Raw genomic sequence first — 24,950 nt, forward strand, 5'->3', positions numbered from 1 at the left:
ACTTTTATCTAGCTGAACACTCTACAGGGTGATTTGTTTGTAGCTGAACTCTCTCAAGGGTAATTTATTTGCAGCTGAACTCTATGCAGGGTGATTTGTTTGTATCTACAGGATGGTTTCTTTGTAGCTGGTCTCTACAAGGTGACTTGTTTCTAGCTGATCTCTCTACAAGGTGACTTCTCCTACTACAGGGTGACTTGTATCTATAGCTGAACTATCTACAGGATGATGATCTGTTTGTAGCTGAAATCTCTACAGGGTGATTTGTTTGTAGCTGAATTCTCTACTGGATGACTTGTTTCTACATATAGCTGATCTCTGTATAGGATAACTAGTTTCTAGTTGAACTCTCTATAGAGTGGGTTCTTTGTTGCTGAACTCTCTACAAGGTGACTTCTTCTAGCTGACCTCTCTATAGGGTAACCTGATGTCTCTGCACGGTGACGTTTATCTTGCTGAACGCTCTACAGGGTGATTTGTTTGTATCAAAACTATCTATAGGATGATTTTTTTTATACCTGAACTTTCTACAGGGTGATTTGTTTGTAGCTGAACTCTCTACAGGGTGATCTGATCTCTCTACAAGGGGTGATTTGTTTGTAACTGATATCTCTACGGGTAGATTTGTTTGTAAGTGAACTCTCTACAAGGTGATTTGTTTGTAGCTGATTTCTCTACAGGGTAATTTGTTTGTAGCTTAACTCTCTACACGGTGATTTGTTTGTAGCTGAACTCCCTACAGGGTGATGTGTTTCTAGCTGATCTCTCTACAGGGTGATTTTTTTTGTAGCTGAACTCTCTACAGAGTGATTTGTTTGTAGCTGATCTCTCTACAGGGTGATTTGGGTTGTAGCTGCTCTCTCTACAGGGTAATTTGTTTGTAGCATTTGTTTGTAGCTGATCTCTCTACAGGGTAATTTGTTTGTAGCTGAACTCACTGCAAGGTGATTTGTTTGTAGCTGATCTCTCTACAGGGTGATGTGTTTGTAACTGAAGTCTCTACGGGGTGATTTGCTTGTAACTGAATTCCCTATATGTGACCGGATCTTGGAAAACCTACCTTTTGGGCACAAGTGAACTTTTTGGGAAAACTGAAATGAAAATTTCATTAATATTTTTTAAATTAATTTTTTTGCACATTTGGATAAAGCAACTATTAAACCTTCTTGCTGTGAAGTTTCACACCCATAGCTTCTTTTTCCTAGGAGATATGGATGATTATATCAGACCATGTAGTAATTTCACATGCGTGGGACAACAAGTAACTTACAAATTGGGTGATTTGTTCAGGTGTTGGAATGGCTAAAACTTAGTCTTAGACAATGATACATGGCATTTAATTGCAGAAACGTACCAAGAATACTTCATTAAACTATCAGAAATGTCTTTTAAAGTATTTTAGATGGTAACAATGGAATTTTTAGTAAACAAAGTGATTTGTCACCATTTGTTATCCTTAATCACCCACAGAACTCAATACATTACCATAAAAGTTAGTTTGTAATGTACAGTACAGAAAATCGGCCATATCTCAGGAATGCTTAAAGATATTAAGCTGAAATTTTAACACAAGATAGATGAGCACCTAGTACCTCATTTAAGTTATAAAACAGAAATTTGACCCATGTGCCAAAAAGGTAGGTTTTCCAAGATCAGGTCACATATTGTGTCTAGCGTCTATATAGCTGATCTCTCTACAGGTTGATTTTTTGGAGCTGAATTCTCTACAGGGTGATTTGTTTGTAGCTGATCTCTCTACAGGGTGATTGTTTGTAGCTGATCTCTCTACAGGGTGATTTGGTTGTAGCTGATCTCTCTACAGTGGGTGATTTGTTTGTAACTGAAATCTCTACAGGTTGATTTGTTTGTAGCTGAAGTCTCTACACGGTGTTTTGTCTGTAGCTGATCTCTCTACAGTGTAATTTGTTTGTAGCTTAACTCTCTACAAGGTGATTTGTTTGTAGCTGAACTCTCTACAGGATGATGTGTTTCTAGCTGATCTCTCTACAGGGTGATTTTTTTTGTAGCTGAACTCTCTACAGGGTGATTTGTTTGTAGCTGATCTCTCTACAGGGTGATTTAGGTTGTAGCTGCTCTCTCTACAGTAGGTGATTTCTTTGTAACTGAAATCTCTACAGGTTGATTTGTTTGCAGCTGAAGTCTCTACAAGGTGTTTTGTTTGTAGCTGATCTCTCTACAGGGTGATTTAGGTTGTAGCTGCTCTCTCTACAGTGGGTGATTTGTTTGTAACTGAAATCTCTACAGGTTGATTTGTTTGTAGCTGAAGTCTCTACAAGGTGTTTTGTTTGTAGCTGATCTCTCTACAGGGTAATTTGTTTGTAGTTGAACTCACTGCAAGGTGTTTTGTTTGTAGCTGATCTCTCAACAGGGTAATTTGTTTGTAGTTGAACTCACTGCAAGGTGATTTGTTTGTAGCTGATCTCTCTACAGGGTGATCTGTTCATAGCTGAACTCCCTACAGAGTGATTGTTTGTAGCTGAAATCTCTTGTTTCAAACTGATTTCACTGTAGGGTAACTTGTTTGTAGCTGAACTCTCTACAGAGTGATTGTTTTTTGTAGCTGAACTCTACATAGGGTGATTTGTATGTACCTGAACTTTCTACAGGGTGATTTGTTTAAAGCTGAACACTCTGCAGGGTGATTTGTTTGTAGTTGATCTCTCTACAGGGTTTCTTTGCAGCTGAGATCTCTACAGGGCAACTTCTTCTAACTGAGCTCTCTCTTGTTTCTAGCTGTTCTATCTACAGAGTAACTTGTTTGTATAGCTGAACTCTTTACAGGTGGCTTTTTGGTTGCTGAACTCTCTACACTGTGATTTGTTTGTAGCAAAATTCTCTACAGAGTGACTTACTTGTAGCTGAACATTGTATAAACTATAAAGTGACTTGTCTGTAGCTGAAATCTCTACAGGGTTACTTGTTTGCAGCTGGTCTCTATAGATTAACTTGTTTGTATAGATGAACTCTCTACAGGGTAGTTTCTTTGTAGCTGAACTCTCTAGAGAGTGTAGCCGAACTCTCCACAGGGTGCATGACTTGTTTATAGCTGAACTCTCTTCAGTGTGACTTGTAATGTTCTGATTCTTCTGAATCTGTACAGCGATATACCTGTAGCTGAACTGTCTATAGGGTGACTTGCTTCTTGCTGAACTGTCTATAAGATTAACTGTTTGCAGCTGAACTCCCTACAGAATAACTTGCAATGTAATAAAATTCTATAATGGAGTAAATATATTAGCTGAATGCTCTATTAGGGTGACTGTTCTATTAGAGTATCTCGATCTCGCATATGTTGCACGTAGTTGGCTTTGGAATCATAACTCAGTGGCTTGTAATCCGATTCTACTGTACTACTGCATGGACTTTCTATGATAATTATTCCAGCTACACACCGATTTTCAGCTCACTGCTGTAAGCGGTTTGCCTGGTAGGCGTGAAAACTAATAGTTTTTTTATTCATAAAAATCGATCGCGTAATTGTGACACAGGTTGGGTTTTGTGGCATATCTCGATGGCCTTTAACTGGATTCCTTTCAAACCACAAAAAAGCACTCCTACGATAGTTACTCCATCTACATAGCAATTTTCAGCTCATTCCTTCAAGCGGTTTACCCTGTGGGCGTGACAGACCTTCGACCTTATTTTACGAAAATAATCGGTCATAACTCCGTGAACGTTTATAGGACTCTTACCAAACTTGGTACTGCGATTCGCCTTAATGAGCCCTTTAAGTGTGCCAAATTTCAGCCCGATTGGAGCACGCATCCGTGTTTTATGGCGGATTTTGCAAAGTGTGCGAAAAGAAGTAGAAGAAAAAAAAACCCCTAACTTTGGCCGCTTGTATCTCGGAAATGGATGAAGCGATTTTCTTCAAATTTGGAATGTGGACTCCCCTACCTATCGGACACTTCTGTAGCAACTTTGGTTTCAATCGGATAAGGAATCACGGAGCTACAAAGGTGTGAAAATCGCGTTTACTTTCTTCCTGTAAATATACTCACGGTGTGGCGCGCGGCTTCTTGGGCCGCACGACACATACCGTGTGTCTTGATTCCTTGTTTCCCGTCACCCGCCCGCATACTACTTTGCTTTCCACATTGGTAATTATTATTGTAATTAGTATTTAGAAATACGAAATATTTCCGTGTTCTTACGGTGATTTCTGCTATATGTTCGAGAATATTCTTTGCCACGTGGCTATGTTGTATCAAGACTCACGGTAGTGAGTCGCGCGGCCAGTAAAGCAGAAACGCGCGCCGCAGACAATAAATGACGCGACCACTGCGTGAGGATTTTACAAGAACGAACGTTGTCAAATTTTCGGCCTTCCTGTAATCCATCCGTTATTTACGATATCCCTCTGAAACTCTGGAGTTGAACTCATCGTGTCACTAGTAACTACCACACAAGCAGTGAAGCAAATCCATGCCGATTGTTTCGTGATCGAGGTTGCCGACATCAAAGGGGAAGTTTCATTTTTTTTTTTTATCGCATGCGGTTAGACGCAACCGCAGGTGTATGCCTTGCGTTCCTTTGTGCATTCCGAACATTGATCGCCCTGTTATCGCTTCAGTATTCACTCAATCACCTCAAGATTCACATCATCGATTTCACCATACATGATTACCCTAGTCGTGATTTCAGCACCAAACGAAGTTTCAGTCGTCCTCAGTCGACCTAGAGGCCAAATACAAATCCCAGATTGTTGTCTTCCGCAATACTCGCTTGGCATGTAGGGCAATGTGTCTTTAAACTGTTCTGAAAGTTTCGTTCAGATTGAAACATTTGTTTTCGAGAATGGCTAGTTTGAAATTTGAATTTAGTCGCCCCCACGTCATTTGCTCTCTAAGAATTTTACTCGGAATTTAAAGAATGACGCAGAGCACAACTGCGGTCACTGGGTATTGATGAACTGGCGCTCTATGTAGTTAATCAGTACATATAGCCACCAAGTGTGCTGCTATAGATTATAGTCCATAGATATAATCTATGGTGCTGCATACCATCCTTCGTTTTGAAATTATTCGCCCCCACATAATTTGTCCTCTAAGGGCGCGGCTTAAAGAATGACACAAGAGTACAACTGCGGTTACCAGTTGTTGACACAAGCTGTGAGTAATTAGCACACGTAGCTAGCTTAAAAGGAAGTGTGCAAAATCGCCTAATACAATTGTCACCATGCATTATTGCATTTTATAGCACCCCCACACAAAATTACACATGTAATTACAACATACAGAGGAGACACATGAATACCAAACACTTTTCACAACAATAATGTAAGAATTGTACAGTAATGACTGTAATATAACTTCTATGCAAATGTTTTCCAGTGGCTTGCCATGGTAGCAAGTCTCACATGACGGCATGTATATTCATCCAAACACAATGGGAGTAACGAGTAAGTATGATGACAACAAGTTGGTATGACTCCATTTGTAGAATCCAGATGAGTGGGTGTGGCTCCAGTATGTCTAAACAGTTAACAAACATTCCTGTTATAAATACGTGCTAGAGTTGCAATATAATAGTATAGTATTTAAATGCAATAATACATAGTCTCCATTGCATCACTATCAAACGACACTAAGTGGAGGATATTGTTGCATCTCTAGTATGTACACTCTATCAGTACAACCTATCTTAATGGCCACTAGTATAGAAAGACAACCACTCTTGAAAAGCCAATTCCAATTGAGAATTTATACACTGTTACCTGCTGAATGAGTGAAGGTGGCAATAAACAAGTTCCACCGTAATTTATACACGTGATCTAATCCTGTATATTCTGTCAGTGGATGAGATCCACTTGGCCAGGACAAAATGTGACTCAAGTGCCCTGGATGATCCATACTCAACCAACTTATGACCCAGTGGCACAATGGAACTGACTATTTAAAGAGAATACAATTATATTTATTTCTAAGATGTGTGGATGTGTGGACACATTACAACACATTACATGTACATACAAGACATGCTACGTACTGTTTTAGCATTTCAAGTCACCACATTATACACGTACCAGTCAACAATGCTTCATAGTGCCCATCAGTAAACCTGAAGAAAAGTTACGAAAAATAAAAATTCACATAAGTACAATGAAACCTCATTAATATGGCAGGCTGTGGGACCAAAAAATTTGGCCTGAATAACAAGGTGGCCTTAATAAGGCCACCTTGTTATTCAGGCCTGTTAATATTAATGAGGTCATAAGTAATGCTTAGCTATATTTGGGACCTACTAGAGGTGGCCAATATAATGAGGTGGTCTTATTAAAGAGGTGGCCACTAAGTGAGGTTTTACTGTACATATAGTTCACAATATTGTGAACAATATTAATGGTTAACAATATACACTGAAACTTGCAGGTCACTTCTTGTGAAAGATTGCTCTCTACACAAAATGACACATTCAGAGATTGTATTTAGATGGATGATACAGTAACGCATTGTGACTTCAATACTCGTGATGTGTCACTGCTAGGCAGCAACCATATACACGGCACTGCCACATCGCACTTGCTCGCACACACAATTTTGCTAAAGATTTTACAAATTGATAATTAAGGGGTGTGGCAACTAGCTGTTTCGCTCGCAAGACTGTGTGGCAGCTGTTTCCCTTCTGTACAAGTGGCCACCAAGACAGGTCCACTGTGGATGAAAGCCAGGCATTAGATATTTGGTATTTCATGTGTTGAAGACATTCCAGGGCTTCTGGTAGTCTCAAATCTCACCACAGTTTAACTCAGGCAGTGTTGTGGTCACCACTAAACTACTGGAATGCTGTGTTATGTTCATCTTATGCTTGGCTACTATATTGTAGAACTGAAATGGATACTCTGAAAAATATATCCTATGGATAATGACTTCGTCACTGTCTTCATCAGGAGCTTATAAGGACCAATAGTGAAACTTTTTACACTTGGGGCTGACAGTCAACTGCCTATGTCTGAAGCAGTGCTTTTGGTGCTCTAACAGATTGGCTGCCCCCTTGCTGCCAGCACTCACTGTCTCATACGCTGTCATACACTAAATCCATCTCTATAGCCAGTTAGAACAGCATGCTTCTTACCTTTTTTTAAGGCCGCATAATGTAGCCACCTCTTTAAAAGGCAAGGTTAGAAAATTTTGTCCCTACGGCCTGAATAATGACCAGTTTTCACTGTACTATTAGTGATTAGTGATCATGGGGGATTATTTATTAAGATACTAAGATATACAAATGCTACAACCTCTAAATATAGCAGTAAATTTTTTACCCTGGTCCAATGTCTCGTAATAATCGTGACTTCATGAGAGACTCTACTGTGACAAATACATGTTTATCATGATATGTGCTAATCGCCTTTTTACAATTAAGTTTTACAACACAAATACATGTATAGTTAAACTTACCAATTGCGACTAAATCCCTTCAACACGAAAAGACAAGTAATGAGACAACCTTGGAGACAACAGCCACACAAGCCTATTCTGGTGCGTTTATTTAGTAGTAATATAAATTTTAAAGGCGTTTATTTACAACAGGACATAATTACGCGCCCCTCTATTGTCTCTGTACATACTTGCCTTTTCTTTACTATTCTCATTTCATTTCACAAGATCTCTTGGCAGGGGCGTAGCTTCTTCACTTGAATTAGTCAATGCTTGAAGTAGATCGAGATACTCTAATAGAACAGTCACATTTCTACAAGTGCCATATTTTTATATTGTAAAGTCTGTAAGTAGCTAGTAATTTAAACTATACAATCCGATGCTAAGCAGAAGTTGTAACTATGCTAAATATTGATTGCTGTGTTACAGCTGTTTTGTGACTGCTCTAATAGAGTATCTTGATTGTTTCAATGCAGTACAAGATGAAAGGCAAAGTGTTGTTAAGGGTTTACTAGTTAAAATGGGTGTTAGTTGACTGCAGTTGCATGCCACTAACAGGGCCGTCCAGAGAAATTAGAGGGCCCAGGGAAAAGAGTTAAAGAGGGGCCCAGGGGCAAGGAAGGGTCTAGATCCTGACTGCTCTATTAGAGTATATCGATCTTTCTTTAAACAGGTATTCAAGTGGCCCCTTTCGGGCTGTGGTAGGGGGCAAAATACCCCAGTTACCCCCAATGTGGGCGGCCCTGGCCACTAAAATTACTGTTATATTTTAATATTCTGTCACTGTAATCTGGGGTTTCTGTCAAAACCATGGAAACTCACCTACTGTTATCAACAGTGCATTGCTTATTCTAACAAAAAGTATTGAAATCCCATCCAAAAACAGCTTATAGCTGTAAAAAAAGTGCGCGTCCAAGTAAAGCAGAGTTAACTGCGACAAAAAGTAATGATATCATAATGCGGCCATGTGCGAGGTGTGCAAGTTGTAAAATTAATATTAGCTAATCAGATAATACAATGTTATTGTTAAAGTGTTAATGAGAACTATGTGATGCTGCTAGTTTTTAAGTGTGTGAGCATCTTCATAAATGCCACATAAATTTAATTCTCAATAAAGCAATGTGTATAGATTCTCTGATAGTAATAAATAGTTTGAGTTTGGCCGCCTTTCCTGTATACAGCAATGCTATGAAAAAAGGAAAGGTGGCCAAACTCAAACTATTTATTACTATCAGAGAATCTATACACATTGCTTTATTGAGAATTAAATTTATGTGGCATTTATGAAGATGCTCACACACTTAAAAACTAGCAGCATCACATAGTTCTCATTAACACTTTAACAATAACATTGTATTATCTGATTAGCTAATATTAATTTTACAACTTGCATACCTCGCACATGGCCACATTATGATATCATTACTTTTTGTCGCAGTTAACTCTGCTTTACTTGGATGCGCACTTTTTTTACAGCTATAAGATGGTTATTGTTTACACAAGAAACTGTACAAATGTACATAAGCGTGCAAGTTACAATTGTATTAGGAAGGGTGATAGTTTCGTGGACTATTGTGGATTTCCACGAAGAAAACGTGACATTCAGCGAGTTCTTTTCTTGTATAAAGGCTGGACAATACCATATTGAAGTAACAGAGGAATTAAAGAGAGCGAGGTTACTAAAAACGTTTGTGAATTGACCAGTGCGTTATACCAGTTTGCTCACATTTACGTTAAGTTTGCTGTAGAGTTAATCTAATCCAAAACAGTCAAGCTGTAAAAAGAGTGCGGCCCTCAAAAAGGCTATGGTGAAAAAAGATGTGAAATCCAAGGTGGCAGCCAAGAAATGGCTGTGATGGTAGGTTAATGGTAAAAATTTTAACGACAATTCAGGTGAATTTTGTGCCAAGACCAAGCGGCACCAAATTCACCTGAATTGTTGCTATTAAAATTTTTACCATTAACCTACCATCACAGCCATTTCTTGGCCGCCACCTTGGATTTCACATCTTTTTTCACCATAGCCTTTTTGAGGGCCGCACTCTTTTTTTACAGCTTGACTGTTTTGGATTAGATTTCACTTCTTTTTGTATTTGCATACCCCAAAGCCGGCCTATGGCCAGCTTTGGGACTTTTTTAACCTATCTTTTTTTCTTTACCACAGGAAGAAGAAAAGATGAAGTAGATGTACTTTAAATATTTCTGATTTAATTCAGTAAATGTACAAATTATATATATAATACATATATTTATTACAGAACTCTACATGGTGGTTTCTTTGTAACTGAACACTCCACAAGGTGAGTCCTTCTAGCTGATCTCTCTACAGGGTGAATTGTTTGTAACTGAACTCTCTACAAGGTAACTTCTTCTAGTTGATGTCTCTACAGGGTCAATAGTTAGTAGCTGAACTCTCTAAAAGGTGACTTCTTCTAGCTGACCTTTATACAGGGTAATTTGTTTGTAGCTGAACTCTCTACAGGCGATGTGTTTGCAGCTGAACTCTCTACATGATGGTTTATTTGTAGCTGAACTCTGTACAGGGTAATTTCTTCTAGCTGATTCCTCTATAGGGCGATTTGTTTGTAGCTGAACTCTCTACATGGTGGTTTCTTTGTAGCTGAACTCTCTACAAGGTGAGTTCTTTTAGCTGAACTACGTAGTTGAACTCCTTACAAGGTAGCTTCTTCTAGATGATCTCTCTACAGGGTGAATTGTTTGTAGCTTATCTCTATACAGGTTACTAGTTTCTAACTGGTCTGTTGAATTCTTTTCAGGGTGACTGCTCTATTAGAGTATCTCGATCTCGCACTTGCTACACCAAGTTTGATTTCGTGTTATAACTCCGTGGCTTCAAGTCTGATTCTTCTACACCATTGAAGATCCTTTCTAAGATGATTACTCCATCTGTACAGTGAATTTCAAAGCATTACCCCAAGCGGTTTTTCAGGTGGGCGTGGAAAGTAGTCGTTTTTTTTATTAGTTAATCTCGATTGCATAATTGTTACACACTGTTGATTTTTTCGTTCTATCTTCCTGGTTTTTAACTCGATTTCTTTAAAACCACAAAAGGTTTGAGGTTCAATAGTTAACCTATTCACCCACCGATTTTCAGCTTCGTCCCATACGCGGTTTACCCTGTAGGCGTGACAACATATTGGTGTTATTTGTCTTGAATAATCGCTCATAACTATTTGCCTGTTTATCGTATTCCAGCCAAAGTTGGTACAGAGATGCGCCTTTATATCCCCCTTCTGTGTGCCAAATTTCAAGGCAATCGGATATTGCGTTTGCGTTTTATAGCAGTTTTTGTAAGCGTGCGAAAAGAGGAAGAAAAATAAGGAGGAAGAAGAAAAGAAACTAAACCAATTTTTGAAGTCGCATATCTCGGGAACGCTTGAAGCGATTTCGCTCAAATTTGGAATGTGGAGTACTGAAGTTGGAGGGAGTGTCCACAGCAAAAATCGTCTTGTTTCATCAAGGCAGCACAGAGCTATGGAGGTGCGAAAATTGCGTTTTCTTTCTTCCAGTCAATATACTCACTGGTGTTGCGTGCCGGCTTCTTGGGCCGCACGACACACTACCGTGTATCTTGATATCGCCCAGCACCTCAGAAGAAATGATGTCAGTTTAATATTCTTGTGGATTTGAACTGATATGTTGCTACTGTGCAAAAGAGGTCATGTCAGAAGATGTTGTTAATCTTCCAATGTGTGCAGACTATAAGGAAGAAGGGAAAACACCCATCAAGAGACCCAAGACTAAGGAACATACTTAAACTTGAGGAGAGAATTCTGTAGTTTATTGTGTGTAAGTAAAAAGGTGTGTTATAGAGATGTATTTGAAACTGGCTGTAAATTATTACTTTTCAGTGTATTGTATTGTATTGTAGATACACTAACTTGTGTTTTACTGCAGTTTTTTATAAGTATCATTTTCTAAGGTTTGACAGTAGTTAATTAAAAGTACAAAATAATAAAACTTTAGTTAATAATAATAACCGCCCGCCCTCACTAGTTGATTGGTTTCAAGGTGACGGGAAACAAGGAATCTTATTATGTTGGCCTTATCTAGAGATGGACCGATACCACTTTTTACCAATATTTCCAATACGAGTATTTGTACTGAAATTATTTGCCGATACCGATACCGATACTATACATTGAAGCCTAGACAAGTTTATTATAGAAATTTCATTGTTGTGATACATGGCTAGCTATTAAAATTGATTGATCTCAGTTCAATCAAGTTTAAAATATTCATTGTATAACAGCTAAACATGATAAACATCATGGTGGATTACAAATTTCTTGATTTGAGGTAGTTTTCTTGTATGCTTATTGATAAGGCAATTAATTTCGTGGGCGTCGTCTGATAGTTGTACAGTGTTTGTTACAGCTTTTCAACCAAACCTTTTCATGAAAAAGCAAGCCAAGTAGTCATAAACTTATTTCTTGAGGAACAACTGCACTACCATTTAGTTATAAAGGATTCACGTGCTCTAATACATTAGAATACACACGAAGCATTACTTGGAAAAGGGTAACAAAGGCTTTGTTTCGTTACTTTGTTAGTTACTGATTAGCTCAACTAAGTTTTTAGCAACTGGAAACTTAGCTAGAGATGGTTTAATAAAAGTGGTGAGTGTCTACTGTGGTATCTGTACCTTGTATGACCGATACCGATCCGATACCGATGGTATCGGCATCGATACCGATACTGGTATGGGTATCGGTCCACCTTTAGTCTTATCCACTTCATTGAATATCTGGGTCTGACCCGGATGAGATCACGTGTGACTATAAGTTAACAAGTTCGATTGTATTGGTGGGAATACAGTTGTAAACACTCAAGAAACTTACATGGAGCCACACCCACCATTCAGGAATATGCTTTGCTGTTTGTGTCGTGTATGTAGAGCCACACCCACCTATCAAAATTGTATCAGCTGTTCTCTGTGGGCATGCATTGAGATCCGTGTTACTACTTGGTAACTATAACTTCTGGAAATTCTTAATTGCTGTTGCTGCATGTAGACTTAATAATAATACGTATGTGGAACCACACCCACTTGATAATATGTAGCTACTCACTTCTTGCAGACAATCCTTTTTATAGTGGTTAACTGATTTGTGGACTTAATATAGCTCTTACGGCACGCCTCTATTTTAATTAAACCGGACAACTATTTGGGTCAGTGGGTCAAACGGGTCAACAGTATTGACCCACTTACAATGCTGATCTCAACTACTTGGATTTGCAGATGATACGAAGTGCTTTTGGCAAATCATTTCCATACTGGACATACAGTAGCTTCAAGAAGACCTTAACTCTTAACAATCATCTGTCTTTTAACCTCTCTAAATTTGCATTCATGAGCTTCCATCATAAATTCAACTCTCAGTACATCATCAATGACCACATTATCAATGAATCCTACAGTTTCAGATCTAGGGAATATTTTCACTAACTCATTGTCATGGAGAAAGCATTATGAAATGATTTCCTCTAAAGCCTACAAGTCACTTGGACTGTTACTTAGAGTATTCAAGGATTCGCATTGTCCTCAGGCTAGAAAATCCCCTTACATATCATTAGTGAGATCTAAACTGTTATACTGTCCCACATTGTGGAGACCTTATTTGTTGAAGGACATTGAATTAATTGAGAAGGTAAAAAGGCGTGCTACTAAATTCATACACTTCAGACTACAGGACCAACTTGGTATGTTGCCATTGATGTATATTTACAAAATATCTGACAACCTTTTTTTTTCATCAAATCACTTAAAACTCCTACAGGTAATTTCAATAACTTGAACTATGTCAGCTTCAATACTGGTTCTACTAGATCTTCTGGCACCAAACTACACCACAAGACAGCCCATACCATGCAATGCAGCTATATGAACTCCAATTTTTTTCGCCTACCTAGACTATGGAACTCTCTGCCAATAATTGATCATACATAATCATTAGCTGTAATAAAACAGAAATTGAAGGAATTTTTATGGAATCACTTCTTAGCTAACTTTGACAGTTCTCCTTGTTGTTTCCATTAGCTACCTTTGTCTCTATTCCCGTTGTTCCAAGAATCCTACATCTAACAATTTTAACCACTTATAATTATGTTAGTGTATAGTTATTATTTAATGTATGTTTGTAGGTCACTGGTAGACCCTCAGAATTGCTATTCTGTAAAGCATTATTATTATTATTAACTCGCTCGTATTTATAATTATATGGTTTCTCGTAGTTTCAATTGACACCAGGCTAAGAAATGGCACTATACTTTAGCTTATTTGTAAATGGAGCAGAGAAATGATAGAAGAAGCTAGTCTAGTATGTTAAAGAAAGGTAGAGGCTATTCGTCTGGTTCCGGATGCCAATTTTACCCAGCTTTTCGTCCAGCTCGGTCCACGCGATCCGGTCCTTGTGAATAAAAACTTAGACAATAAGGATTTTCAAACAAAAACAAAAAATCATGACCTGTTGTAAGAACGAACTATTCTATAGCACTGCACATGCACTAATACACTTACAATTGTAACACTAGGACACAGTATATATGTATGATTGTATCTTGATTATTGCACACTATCACGTGAAAGATAACTGAGTACCTCGTGGCAGATCCGTTCCCTACATGGCGCTGCGAGCAGTTACGTTCTAGCGTGGCTAATTGAACCAGTACAACAAGGGGAACAGTCACCGCCTGTCTTTTAACCTCTGGAGTTAATCCCTGGTGCCGGCGAGAGGCACCCGTGAAGGGGACGTCATAGCAGCCTTAGTGTTCATTCTCTTTCCGTTACTCCTCTCTAGCGGCAGCGAAGATGCCCTACGTGTTCCGGCTAAGTGACCTACCCAAGCTGGACCTCCAAGTAGACCGTGGCACAGACTTCGAGGTGTGGAAAGCCCAGTGGACGTCCTACTCAACCCTGTCAGGTCTCAGTGGTGAGTCAGCTGCTACCCAGGTACAAGCATTAACTCTATGTTTTTCACGTGAAACACTCACAGTAGTTAATAACCTCGGTCTTAGTGACGAAGACAGGAATAACGCTGAAGCAGTTATTGTAGCAATCAAACGCCATGTTGATGGGCATATTAATGAGTCTACGGAGCGTCATCGGCTCCGGCACAGAGTGCAGCAACCGGGTGAGAGCCTTGATGACTATCTAGTGTCACTGAGAGAGCTTGCTAAAACTTGCAACCTCTGTTCCACTGCATGCTCCCAAAAGAGTATCTGTGACCAGATCATCGAAGGGCTTGTGGATGGTGACACTATTGAACAACTGTTGAGGCAACAAAACCTAACCCTTGACACAACCATTACAATGTGCCGTGCACAAGAAACAGCGAAAACCCAACGTAAAGACATAACTGACCACTCTGTCCTAGCCATCAGGCAATCTGCAAACCACAAGTACGGTAGGTTCCACCGCACACTAGCCAGATGATTCCGAAACCTTGCCCAGGATGTGGGTTACAAGCCCATCAAGGGGGTAGAGCACAGTGCCCAGCTTTCAAGCAGACATGCCGCTATTGCCTCAAAGTTGGCCACTTTGATAGGGTTTGCCATGGTCGTCAACAGCACAAGGAACCACCAGCTGCTAGAGTTATCGCAACTGCAGAAGACCCAGACCAGGAGTCTAATGAGATATCACCAGCCATCAACCTAAAGCAAGTGGCCACAATAGACCCAGCACCAACCGTGATAGTGCACCTGCATACACACCATGGGTCCTATCACACCCAAGTACTTCTGGATTCAGGGGCAGACATATCTGCTGCTGGTGAGCATGTCCTGCCATGACTCAATGAATACAGGGACAACCTTTTACCATCAGAATTCACACCACGCGCAGCTAATGGACAGAGGATGCATGCTATTGGGAAGTTGAGTGTTCGCTTTCAGCTAGCTGGTAATGAACATGAAGAAGATGTATACATCTTCTCACAATTGAGTGGGGTCATAGTTTCTTGGAGGGCAGCCAAGGCCTTGAAAATCCTGCCAGCACATTATCCCCTACCACCCCCCAAAGCTGCCCCTGTGGAACCCATTGTCAGATCCACAACAGCCACCCACCCCCTGCCAAATATGGATGACTTGAAGCAAGAATACCCCACAGTATTTGATGGCAGGATTAGGACAATGGAAGGAGAAGAATTCCATATATCTCTGGCTGCAGATGCCAAGCCTTTCTGTGTCAACACTCCTCGGTCAGTTCCATTCGCCTATCGTGACAAACTTCAGGCAGAGTTAGACTTACTACAAACACAAAGCATTACTACACCAGTTACGGAGGCCACAGAGTGGTGTACTCCCATAGTGGTTACTCCCAAGAAGAATTCTGATAAGATTCGTATGTGTGTAGATCTCTCCCACCTTAATCGTTTTGTGGTCCGAGAGAGGTATCAGTCTCTAACACCAGCTCAAGCTGTAGCTGATATCGCAGCTAGTGATGCAAAATATTTTACTGCCATTGATGCCCTAAAGGGATACCACCAATGCCCCCTAGACCAAGACAGCCAGCCACTGACAACATTCATCACACCATATGGGAGATTCAAATACCTTCGTGCCCCCTACGGAATCTCCTCAATATCAGAGCACTATAACCGCTGGATGACTGAAGCTTTCAAGGGATTGTCAGGCTGTAGACGCGTGGTGGATGACTTTGTCATTTATGATGGCAACATCACAGATCACATTGCACATGTGAAACAGTTTCTTCAGCACTGTGCGGATCAACACATCGCGCTCAATGCTGAGAAATGTAGATTCTTCCATACCAAGACAACCTTTGCTGGGTTCTTGCTCTCCGACCAAGGCTATCAGATAGACCCATCCATCACAGAAGCCATCTCAAAGTACCCTGTCCCAACCAACTGAACAGAACTTCGCTCCTTCATCGGACTAGTGAACCAGTTGTCCTCCAGCACGAGGGTAGTTGCAACCCTCTTGACACCATTCAGACCTCTGTTAAGCACCAAGAATGAATTCATATGGTCACCTTGTCACGATACAGCCTTCATAGATGCTAAGAAGTCCCTCACCACTCAGCCCACCTTGGCTTTTTTTAACCTTACCAAACCCACTGGGCTCAGCACCGACGCCAGTCGGCAAGGGCTAGGGTATGTCCTTCAGCAACGACATGGAGACATGTGGTCCTTAGTTCAAGCAGGATTCCGGTCTCTTTCAGACGCTGAGTCTCAGTATGCCATAATTGAGCTAGAGTTACTCGCAGTTGCTTGGGCAGCCACAAAGTGTAAGATATTTCTAGCAGGCCTTCAGCACTTCTCTGTGGTAACTGACCACAATCCATTAATCCCCATCCTTAACAATCGGAGATTAGATGAAATCGAAAATCCCAGGCTTCAACGACTCAAGTCTCGCCTAATGGCATACAACTTTATCACTCAGCGGATCAAGGGAAAAGGCAATAACGCACCTGATGCCCTATCACGCAACCCAGTTTCAGATCCTCAATGGGATGACTCCCTTTGTGAATATGACTGCCAACACCACCCAGAGCCCTCAATTACAGAGATCAGAATCCTTCAATGTGATAAACACGACAGCAATCGGCTGCATAACCTACGTGAAGAAGCCACCAAGGACCCAGAGTACCAACAGTTGCACCACACAATAACCCAGGGCTTCCCTGACCATTGCAATCAGCTGCCAGAGGCTTGTAGACGATATTGGAACATTAGAGAGCATCTAACCATAGATGATGGGTTCATTGTATACGGATGTCGCTTGTTGATACCAGCATCTATGCGACAAAAGGTGCTAGCCAACCTCTACGAGTCACACCAGGGAGCCATGCGAACAAAAGAAAGAGCCAGATTATCACTGTATTGGCCGGGAATCGACAACGATATTGACAATGTAATCTTGTTGTGTAAGAAATGTCAGGATCGCCTCCCATCCAACTGCAAAGAGCCCATCATGTCTAAACCAAAACCATCCCGACCATTTCAAGACATTGCTGTAGACTTCGGCAGCTATGGTGGACAGCAATTCCTCATCATGGTTGACTGCCTCACAGACTGGCCAGACATTATCCCCATGCGAAACAACACCTCCACACAGCACTTGGCCCAATCATTGACCCAGTCAATCTGCTGCACCGCAGTTCCAGACATAGTGTGGTCAGATGGTGGGCCACAATTCACTTCTAAGTGTTTTAATGATTTTGCCAGTCAGTGGGGATTTGAGCACAAGACATCGTCACCACATTACCCTCAGAGTAATGGTAAGATTGAGGCCACTGTAAAGTCCATGAAAAAGATCATTGCATCATCCTGGGGTAACAGATCAGTGAAACTAAATGTTATGTGTCGGGCACTGCTGCAATACCGAAACACACCATCACGCAAAGATGGACAGTCTCCTGCACAGAGAAGGTGTACGGTAGACCTATACAGGATACACTACCAGCAAACTGACGCTCGTTTTCACCGGAGTGGCAACGCAGCACCCTTGAAACTAAACAGTTAGCAGAACATACCTTAGCACAGGCAGAGTTATATTACAACAGCCATGTCCAAGAACTCCAAGATATTCAACTGGGATCCACTGTGGCTCTACAGAACCCTCGGACAAAGCTCTGGGACATATATGGCACAGTGGTCAATGTTATTCCCCGCCGCAGATACTCAGTGAAGACTCAGAGTGGACGAGTCCTGGTACGTAATAGAAGATTTTTACGACATCGTACACCAGCCTCACTGTGCACATCTGGTAGAAATAACCCGCATCCAGATACTTCACCCTGTCCAGAAGAGATAACAAGATATTCGAATGACAACCAAGACCTCCAAGCTCTACCACCACTGTCACAAGATCCTCAGACGCCAACACAGCACCCACAGACCCCACCACAAGAACTTCGTAGATCAGAGCGTACCTGTAGACCACCACAATGCCTGATAGAGGATCCCCAATGGCCATGATATCAGCATGGTTATCCTGTGGAGTAAACCATGCTTGGTGGGGGGATGTAAGAACATAAACTATGAACTATTCTATAGCACTGCACATGCACTAATACACTCACAATTGTAACACTAGGACACAGTATATATGTATGATTGTATCTTGATTATTGCACACTATCATGTGAGAGATAACTGAGTACCTCGTGGCAGATCCATTCCCTACACCTGTCCGGAAATCGAACCAGGGACCTCCAGTGTGTGAGGCAAGGATCACAACCACTATGCTACATAGTCTGGTACATCGCAGACCCTATCCGCTGGGGCTTATCGATTAGAGATTATAAGCGCCCGCTGGAAAGGATATAATTTCTAATCGATAAGCCCCAGCGGATAGGGTCTGCGATGTACCAGACTATATGCTACGTGGCTCCCAGCTACCAACTTCTCTTAGTTTCTACCTTATATAAGTCACTCAAGAAGAAACCTATATAAGAAGAAATCCCAGTAAAGAAGAAACCAAAACTGAACCTGACGCTAATGTGACGTTTGCCTGTTACACACAATGATGACTTTCACTGTCTGTATGAAGGTAAGTTTTTAGGTGAGTTCGAGGCGAGCTAGGGTTGGCCCGGCTTTGCCAGGATGCTCGCTTCACTCGCTCCAACCCAGCTCGCCTCGAACTCACCCAAAAACTTACCTTCATACAACTAGTGTGTTTGATACTCAAGTTTTGGGTGACACTGTAGGATGAATAGTACCGGACGAACATACAGGACCATGCGATCCGAACCGGACGAATAGCCACTACGTTGAAGAAATGGATATTAGAAAGATTGGCATCATGAATCGGTGGCTTCAACAGAAAATCGGCTCTACCGATTTTGCTCAAATTGTCGAGATCGGTACCGATCCGATACTGGTACATCTCTAATTGTTAGTAGAGCTTGATCTTATCTCCATAAAAAGGGACAAAGATTTTGGTACATCAGTTCATTGCAGTAAAATTAGGCCAAATTGTCAAGTTGCAAGAAGCACTTACTTTATATAGTCTGAGCCTGTGTTTCATAACTGACAACTTATCACCCCTGGTCATCTACACAGAAAATATAACATGAAGTACTGTAGAGCTTAACTACATGAGATAATGTTAGGGTAATGATTTTCACTCTGGTTGGTATAGCTATTGAGAGAACTGTTGATTTATTACGACAACTTCACTGAACTCTTTGCTAAACCAGTTTTCCGTGTTTCATAACACAATACTAGTACTACACGTGATGTAAATTCTTTTGTCTTTATAGCACTTTGGGACACTGGAAAAATAACACATGCCATTATAGATTATATCATAGTGTAGCATGCACACATGTTAAAATTACATGGCTGCTATACCACTTCATTTGAGTGACTTCTTCTGCCTTTGTTCCTTCTGTGAAACAACAAAACTTAATAATTTCAATGTTGGGTGCTTGAAGTACTACCTCATATTATAGCTAGGAAAGCTACAGGTGAAATAAAAATTATTTTAAGCATAGACAACAAGAAGATAGAAAAAGCAAGGTGAAGGGTTAATCTCTTCTACAAATCACTAATAGGTGACTAAAAATACTAGTATAGAATAAAGCTTAAAACTATATACTAAAACTCAAAATACTCTAATAGAACAGTCAATTACATTAACAGTAAGGATCAGGATGAATTAATACATCTTCCTACTGCTACCTCATCATTGTGCCAAACATCCTGTCATACTAATTACTTAAACTTACAATTGAACTTTTTAAAAGTTTAAATTGAGCACTGGCCCCCTTCAGCTAGCCCCAACCTTAAATCCACCCCTGAGTCCAACCTATTATATGTGACCGGATTTGCGAAAAGGTACCTTTTCCACACATTTGATATACCAGCAAACAAAATGATGTAACACTTGACTCCTTATACCAATTAACTTGCTCTTAGTATCAAAATGTAGCCAGATACTGTGGCTACCTTCATTGAAAATTTCAAGCAATTATATGCCATGATCAAAAACTTATGAAGCTTTAAAGTCCATAAAATGGGTCAATTTTTTTGTGTGAAAAAGGTACCTTTTCGCAAATCCGGTCACATATATGCTTTTAATTTTCCTGAAATTACTGCTTTGCTGCAGTGTTCAAAACTTTATATGCTCAATATGTTCTGACCCTAAAATAGCAACTCAGTGTGTTCTGACCCTGAAATGGCAACTATTTTTAATGACTATTTCTCTACTGTTTTTACTTGTGAGGACACCACCACAATTCCTACAGTTGACTCAGCTAGTTCTCCTCCTAATGCTGACTCTATTGAAATCACCCCTGGAGTTGTCTATGACAAACTAATGAATTTGCAAAATAACAAATCCCCTGGACCAGGTGGTTGGCCTATATCCATAATTAAATCCGTAAGTGAATTTGTTTCAGTGCCACTGTCCATTTTATTCAACAAGTCATATAGTAGTGGTACTTTACCAACAGACTGAAAGTGTGGCAGTGTAACACCATTTCATAAGAGAGGTCCATGGAATCTTACTAGTAATTACAGACCAGTAAGTTTAACGTCCATCTTCAGTAACTTGATGGAGTCTATAGTTAAAGATCACATACTAAGTCATCTATTTATATACAATCTAATTTCTCCTTATCAATTTGGCTTTATGCCGGGAAGATCATGTTCTACCCAGTTATTGCAAGTATATATTGGATTACCTTACTCAGTATTTGGAAAATGGCTATTGTGTTGATGTAATCTTCTTAGATTTTCAGAAAGTGTTTGATACTGTCCCACACCAACGTTGATTGAAAAAGTTGACTTCTTTTGGCATTCGTGGCAATCTCTTAGAATGGATTAAGAACTTCATATCTAACAGAAAACAGCAAGTTGTATTGAATGGATATAAGTCTCGTTCCTCTCCAGTGGTGTCCCTTAAGGATCTGTGTTAGGCCCTTTACTTTTGTGAATGACATTCCATCAATTGTGTCTAGCTCTGTGTTCATGTTTGCAGATGATACAAAGATTTTCTGTGTGATAAGAAATAAAAAGACTACGTTACATTACAGAATGACTTGAATTGCCTTTACAGATGGTCACAACTCTGGCAATTGAAGTTTAACATCTCCACATGTAAGCATCTCCATTTTGGCCCAGCTCAGCATCAAGGCTTCTATTATCTTTATGGTATTCCAATTGACACAGTTACATCCCACAATGACCTTGGAATTCTCTTTGTAGTCTTTGATGACAAGCTTAAGTTTCATGATTATACCACTAAAGTTACAACCAAAGCTAATCGAATACTTAGCATGATCAAGAAATCCTTTGAATATCTTGACTCGGGTATGTTGTCTAAGTTGTTTACCACACTAGTTCGACCCATCTTGGAATACAGTAATGCCATTTGGGGATCACTATTTACCCTTGATCAAAGAAAGGTTGAAAAGGTACAACGTAGAGCTACCCATCTCCTCCCATCATTACATGACAAATCCTATACTGAGAGGCTGTCACTATTATCCTTACCATCACTGTTGTATAGATACCAGAAGGGTGATTTAAAATTCTTAACGACTACTTCAGCTCTGATTTTACTAATCTATATACCTACTCTACTACTACTACCACCAGGGGGCACCAGTTTAAGTTGTTCAAGTACCATTCAAGATTGTTATGCAGATCTAATTACTTTATGAACAGAGTGATTAATGATTGGAACAGTTTACCTACCTTTGTTGTAGAAAGTACTTCAATTAACACCTTTAAATCGCTGCTAGATAATTATTTATTAGATTTTAGATTTACTTTTGAATAATGTTAATGCATTGCAGGGGTGTAGCCAGGATTTTTTGAAGGGGGTTCCAACATCAGTATTGAGTTATCAGAAGCAGGGGTTTGGGGGCGCAGCCCCAGGCGCTGAGACTTTCAATATTTTAATGAATCAAAACTCAACAAATTGCTATATTTTATGTGAAAAAGTACATTAATTATAATGCATATAAGTGCCCCTGAGATGAAGCTAGTACTAGATAAAGCTACCTGATGGAAACAGACAGCTGCAGCATAATACAGAGACACATACATATGTGACTGGGCCTGCGAAAATAGGGCATGTGGGCACATGATTTTTGCCTACTTTTTCAAACTTCCATCACTCGTAACTTTTTATACCATTATGTTATGGCAATGCTATTTTCAGCTCTTAGTTAGCATTTAATTGGTTTTATGTTGAAATTTACAGAATGCACATATTCTGTTCCAGTACTGAGATATTACCTTTAGTGTGATGGGGTGTAGTTTGTGCCCACATGTCCTGTTTCCGCTGGCCCGGTTGCATCTGTAAGTGATAGGTATCCTACTGGTATAGGAACCATGAAACCACTGATATAAATCACAATCAAAACATTATAAATACAAATATGCATGGCATAGATTCATTTTGCATTCCCAAATGTTAAATAACTGGAGTTCTATATCCGGCTTTATACACTGCACACCAAAGCTATAGCAGTATAAGGTCATGCTCAGTCTTGCTTTTAAAGTTAGGATGTCTGGAAAACTCCACTGATGAAGTTCCTTAACATATGGATATTTACAGGCATGTTCTATTAGAGCATACATGACTGCTCTATTAGAATATATATATATAGAGTGGTTGCACAAATAACTACATTGAACATGCTTAGAAAAACGTGTGGCAAGAATCCATTGCCACAATGCATTAAAATTGTGTATTCGATTCTACTGCCACAACGCAAGTATGGATAGCTTAGAGAGAAAAACCTTCATTATTATAATGAGACACAAACATTAAGGAATCCTCGGTCACATGCGACCACCAGACAGGGTTGGTTAAAAACACCTGGGTGGGCATGGCAAGGGAGTACAAACATAAAGTATGTATACATGAATGCACATTTAACTATAACTAAAGAGTCAGTCTGGGGGGGCAGGAAACCACTCACGACAATCCCTAGTCATAAATATTCTTTGAGATGCTGTTGTTATGAACTGTACGCGTATTTTGCCCCGTACGCGTATGGGGCAGATCACTAGTCCCATACGCATATGGGACGCCCATACGCGTATGGGGCCCCGTACCCGTATGGGCGCTCCATACGCGTATGGGACAGCTCTCCCCTCAGAGTTTATTTTAGCTACCTGGGCTTGATGGACTGCCATCCCCAGCTCGCCCCAACCGTATATGACTTAAAGGTGGCACGTGTATGCATATACCTACTGATCCTGCCCAGGCTAGTCAGAGGCGATTCTGAGGTTTCCAGCCGGACTGAACTGAAATGTCATGGCTGTAAAAAAAATCGATGCGCCTCAAAGCTACAGTTCATGATGCAAACTCAGTGGCGGATCTGGGATTTTTGAAAGGATTTTCTGAAATAATAATGGAAATAAATATAACAAAAGTTCTGAGGAAACACAGAAAATTTTGATATTATAGATAGTTTTGAGATTCCAGAAGATTTTAAGCTACCTTAACTACTGAGCACTTAATCAATCTGTGGCAACAGCTCAGATCTTACTTAAAGTACCAGTGTGTCAGAATGCTATGCAATGTTTTCTCAGGAGTATACTGCAAGGCGTTGTCCGTTGGTCACCATTTTTATCTATAATCTTCCAGAGAGTATTTGTTCTTTATGCAATTCCTTTTCTGTTTGCTGATGATACAAAATGACTGCTGATTATCAATTCATATCCAATGACATAAACCAACTTCAAGAGGACATTAACATCATCTCATTCTGGAGCTGCAACACTAATATTCTTTTCAACAAAGTTATTCATCTACGATTCTGGCCAAGAGCTTCAACTCTCCAAACAAAACATTGCACAAAGACCTGGGTATTACTTTTACTGACAACCCCTAATGGTCAGGGCACTATAGTTTTAAAATCATAGCAGGAAAAGTCTAACAAACCCTGGGACTTCTCCATTGTACTTTAGGGACAAACATCCTACCTAGTGAAAAACAATTAATCATTTCCTTAGTCAGATCTCAGTTGCTCTATGTAGTTCTCAACTATGGAGCCCACAGTTAATCAAGAGCAAAATTCATTTAACACAACATAATTTATACAAAAATACTGACTGTATTATTCCGTCTATGTTTTGGTGTTGCATGGAACTAATAATTCAATTTTACATAAGTTAACCAAAAGCAGACCACAGCCTACAGTAGTAAATAACATTGGAGTCATTTATAGATTTGAGGTCTACTTTGTCTTAATTGTTATAAGGAGTATTTTGAAAATAGTTGTTTCAATATTGACTAAAGATGGGATTAGCATTGGAACACTATTTTTCCTGTGTAAATAGTTAAGAATTTAAAAACTTGACTTGAGCAGCTACAATTGCTACCACTAATGTACACATACTACTACACATTATGAACTCAATGACTAATGTTTCAGTTAAGTTCCCTAAGCAGCTATCTGATCATTAACATGCATCGGCATAAAATTAATAGTAAGCTAATGAAAATAGCTGTAAGCTATACAAGATGTGGAACTCTTGCAAGTTACCACAAATCACCTTCCATACACCACTGAGCACTTCTACTTCAGCAGAATTGTCAGACTGT

General features: G+C 39.9%; 1 protein-coding gene across 6 annotated transcripts in view; it reads right to left on the reverse strand.

Moving 5' to 3' along the window:
- The window catches only part of LOC136255730 (phosphatidylinositol phosphatase PTPRQ-like), a 124,459-nt gene that overhangs the window by 97,664 nt on the left and 1,845 nt on the right, over positions 1-24,950 (reverse strand). Inside the window, exon 1 of one of the 6 annotated variants that reach the window (XM_066048569.1) lies at positions 19,383-20,121. The exons of the other annotated variants lie outside the window; for them this stretch is intronic. The gene's annotated coding sequence lies outside the window, so the exon portion shown is untranslated. Of the gene's footprint in view, positions 1-19,382; positions 20,122-24,950 lie in introns of those variants that run through there. 6 annotated transcript variants of the gene reach the window in all.

Source organism: Dysidea avara, chromosome 5 (genome assembly GCF_963678975.1).
Source record: "Dysidea avara chromosome 5, odDysAvar1.4, whole genome shotgun sequence".
Classification (NCBI taxonomy): domain Eukaryota; kingdom Metazoa; phylum Porifera; class Demospongiae; order Dictyoceratida; family Dysideidae; genus Dysidea; species Dysidea avara.